This window comes from Morus notabilis, unplaced genomic scaffold, assembly GCF_000414095.1.
Source record: "Morus notabilis unplaced genomic scaffold, ASM41409v2 Scaffold286, whole genome shotgun sequence".
NCBI lineage: Eukaryota > Viridiplantae > Streptophyta > Magnoliopsida > Rosales > Moraceae > Morus > Morus notabilis.
In genome coordinates, this window is record NW_010365008.1 from 104,943 (window position 1) to 109,470 (window position 4,528).

Genomic DNA, 4,528 nt, shown 5'->3' on the forward strand with positions numbered 1-4,528 from the left:
CATTGATTCTCTAATGGATAGTGATTCATAAAACACATTCATGAACCATAGCGCTCTTACTAATGCAAGTACCGAATCAACACTCAAGAGAATTATTTATCTACTTCTTTCTCAAGAAGGAATGGATTCCATCTCGTATAATAACATTCTAGCTACCTATTTCATCATGTCTCTAAAATACAAGGAATATAATTCAGGGTCTCAGAATCTGTACCGAGTAAATCAAAAGACACAAATCCATAAATAGGAGTTTGTTAAGAACTCAAGATTAAGATCATTCTATATATGACCATTGGTAGACTCAATTAGAATTTCTATACTTAACAGAAATTATTAGAAATTCATATTGTGTTTGTGTCCCTGTTCCACATAATCTTATTATGAAAATACACTCATTCAATATCTCACCATATTAACAGTGTGGATAACACCGTTCCATTCGAAATGGGAATGACATGTATTAGTAATGTTTTAATTAAAGATTCTGAACTTTGATTAAATGCATTATGAACATTGCTTTTTGATTATTATCCTTAAACATTATCCTCTCGCATATAACACTTATATACAATGTTTAAGGTCACATCAATAATCATGAAATTTTCATTGATATTCATAAAATATTCACAAATATATATACACATAAAATGATGAATAAACTCTTTTATTAAATAAATAATGAATATCCTATTACATCTTATGCTTCTAGGACACCATTCCCAATAGCGGAGGCAATGCAGGCCTTTGAAAGGTTAAAGTCTACCATGACGCGCGTGCCGGTGCTAGCTCTGTCGAATTTCACAAAGCCATTTGTTCTCGAGTCAGATGCTTCAGGAATTGGAGTGGGGGCAATTTTGATGCAGGATCAGCACCCTATCGCTTATTTCAGCCAAGTCTTATGTACTCAGGCGCGGAATAAGTCCGTTTATGAACGAGAGTTGATGGCCATTGTTTTGGCCGTTCAAAAGTGGCGGCCGTATCTTTTTGGGCATCATTTTTTGATCTGGATGGATCAGCGTAGCCTGAAGTACTTGTTAGAGCAGCGCTTAGTTAACATGGAACATCAAAAGTGGCTTACCAAGCTGCTAGGGTATGACTTCGAGATCCAGTATCGGCCGGGGGTGGAGAATAGAGCAGCGAATGCATTATCACGGCTAGCAGTCGGCCTAGCTATGGCCACCATGTCGGCGTCTATGTTTGTTAATACCGAAGAAATCCATCAACAATTGTTATAGGATGAACGGGTAGCAAAAATTTGGTCAGAATTACCCCACAGTCCGGCAGCGTACCCGGGGTATTCTATCCGACAAGGCCGCTTGTTGTATAAGGGACGAATGGTGGTGGCTCGTACTTCTCCAGTTGTACAACGTTTCTTACACTCTTATCATAACGGGGTGTTGGGTGGCTATTCGGGGGGCTTGAAGACCTACCGCCGACTTGCGGCCGATTGGTTTTGGCTCGGCATGAAACGTGATGTAACCGCGTATGTGGCACGGTGTGAGATATGTCAACGGTGTAAAGCATCCACGTTGGCTCCTGGTGGGCTACTACATCCTTTGCCCATTCTCGAGCAGGTGTGGGAAGATGTGTCTATGGATTTTATTAAGGGCATTCCTCGTTCGGAAAGGGTACGACACTATCTTGGTGGTTGTTGACCGCTTGAGCAAGTATGGCTAATTTATCACTTTGAGGCACCCATTTTCGGCTGAGAAGGTCGCCAAGCTGTTTATCCAAGAGGTAGTGTGGTTGCATGGGGTCCCACGCACCATTATATCATATCACGACCATATTTTTCTTAGCTATTTTTGGATTGACTTACACAAATAGATGGGTACTACTCTCTCACGCACTACAGCGTACCATCCGCAGTCCGATGGGCAATCCGAAGTGGTTAATAGGTGTGTGGAAACTTATTTGTGGTGTTTTATCTCTGTTAAGCCGGGGCAGTGGCGTAAATGGTTGGCTTGGTCTGAATATTGGTACAATACTTCATTCCACACTGCCACCCGCATGACCCCTTTTCAGGCGGTTTATGGCCGACTTCCTCCGCCTTTGTTGCGGTACAGTGTGGGAACTTCCCCGGTGGATTCGGTGGAGCGGCAGTTACGGGATCGGAACACCATGTTGGATTTACTTAAGTTCCACCTTCTTCGTGCTCAGCAAAAGATGAAGGCGGTGGCGGATGGTAAACGACGGGATGTGGAATTTGCCGTGGGAGATTTGGTGTACCTGAAGCTTCATCCTTACCGTCAAGTCTCATGGCTCGCCGTCGTAATGAGAAGTTGAGCCCTCATTTCTATGGCCCTTTTCGGATCACGCACCGTGTGGGGTCAGTCGCTTATTGCTTGGCTTTTCCAAAGTCGGCTACCATTCACTCTGTGTTTCATGTTTCTCAGCTACGTAGGGCAGTGGAGTAGGGACATGCCATTTCATCTCTACCACCTCAGTTGACATGTGACTTGGAGTTGTACGCTGAGCCGGCTGCTCTGTTGGGGGTGCGCCACATGCTTCACGGGGGTCGCTCTGACTTAGAGGTGTTGATTCGTTGGGCTCACTTGCCTGCCCACGAGGATACGTGGGAATCGTATGCTGCCATTGATGCACAGTTTCCTCATTTTCACCTTGAGGACAAGGTGCGTCTTTGGGGCGGGGGTAATGATAAGCCTCTCGTACGTTATACGTATGCTTGAAGGAAGCACCACCACGTGACAAGGTCAGGAGCTGAAGGAAGTGGAACGGGAAGTGCAAGTGGAGGGACAATTCAAGGAGTTGCTGAGGTAGATGGGGCACTCGAGGAAAGAAAGGGTGTGGCTGAGTCAGCAAGTGGTTAATAGTTAGTCCTTGGGTTTGGTGAGAGTAATAAGAGATAGAGAGTATAAATAGAACAGAGATAGAATAAGAGATGATTCATTCAGTTTGTGAAACTTCCGAGAGAAGAAAGTTTAGAGAGAGCAAGAGATCTCTCGAATATCCCTATATTCTTTATGTAACCAATTTCCGCCATTAATACAATCAACCTTTTCTGTTAGTTTCCCTTCTGATTTTGTCATAATTCATCTAACTGTGATTTGGAACTTAACAGGCAGCCAACACAATCTGTGAGCTGACATGTTTCCTCTAATAGGTAAATTCTACAGCAGATTAGGTTCTAAAAATATGAACATGGATTAAAGAGAATGGGTGCATTTACGTGGAAAAGACTTTTTTTTTTTACTCTACCGGTAAAAATTGTGTTTAAACTATTAGATAAGTTTTTTCAGCAATCTAATCTTAGCAGTTTTATAGTTTTATATTGCACGCGGTAAATTTTTAATACGTATATGCACAAATCTAATAATTAAAAAACTAATCTAAAAATTAAAAACAATAGATTCTATCGATAGAATAAAATAACTTTTTTCATAGAAATTTTTTCAAAGATATTTTCTCCCAGTAGCACTCTCTTAAATGTGAGAAAGATTAACTAAAAAACTGTCTTCTCATTTGATTTATACGATTCTTAGATCTTAGATTCTGTATCAATTGGTACAGATATTTTCCTATAAATCCAAGTGAGAATATAATAGTATAATAATTAACGGATATAAATATTAATTTGGAATTGACTCTAATCTGATAGTTTTTATCTGCTCCCACTTTTTTTTTATTTGGCAAGAACCTCAGAAAGACAAGAAAATTGACGTAATTGTGGTGGGTCAAAGGCTTTCAAATTGGGGTAGGACTTCACATGGAATGCATCCGAGAGATCATCAGATCAAATTGACCAATCATAAATATTATTGGCTATTTATACTACTCTTTTTTTTTCCCCCTTTTTTGATAAGCCATTTTGCACTACTTCTCCGCATGTGATTCTGCCTAGCATAAATTCAGTCAACCTCTGGAGAATCATATTCAACGCACCAACCCCATTTTTCAACCCTTAGCAATGAAACTCTACAATATTGAACTAATTATAATTAATTAAATTGGCTCATCATCATGGCCACTATCTAGTATTTTCTTTAAATATTAATTTAGAACTTCTAATTAGGATCACCTCTCTTCCAATCTTCCCAGAGTCCAGTAATAAGTAATAAACCATGTCAAAAGTATATAGTACTTACATTCAACGAGAGAGAGGCTTAATATGGTATTGTTTTTTCCTCTTAAAATCAACTTCTACTTGTAGCAGAAGCTGATTTTAGTATTTGATAAATTTACTCAGCAGTGTTTTTTGAAGAATTTTTTAAGAATCTACAACTAAAATCAGAAGCAGCCTAAAGACAACTTTAACTTTTAGATTGTGCGAGAATCAGCATAGTACAATTAATGAAACTTTCATAATACCAATAATACCCCTAATGAAATTTAAAATTTACAATCTTTTCAAACTAAAATTCAGACTCATAATATAATATAATAGTTATATTGTAACAAATAATATCATAATTATATTAATAACTCTAATATTATTATTTTATCATATAATATGATATTATAAGTATTTTAATAATATAATATTATAATTATAATATAATTATAATAT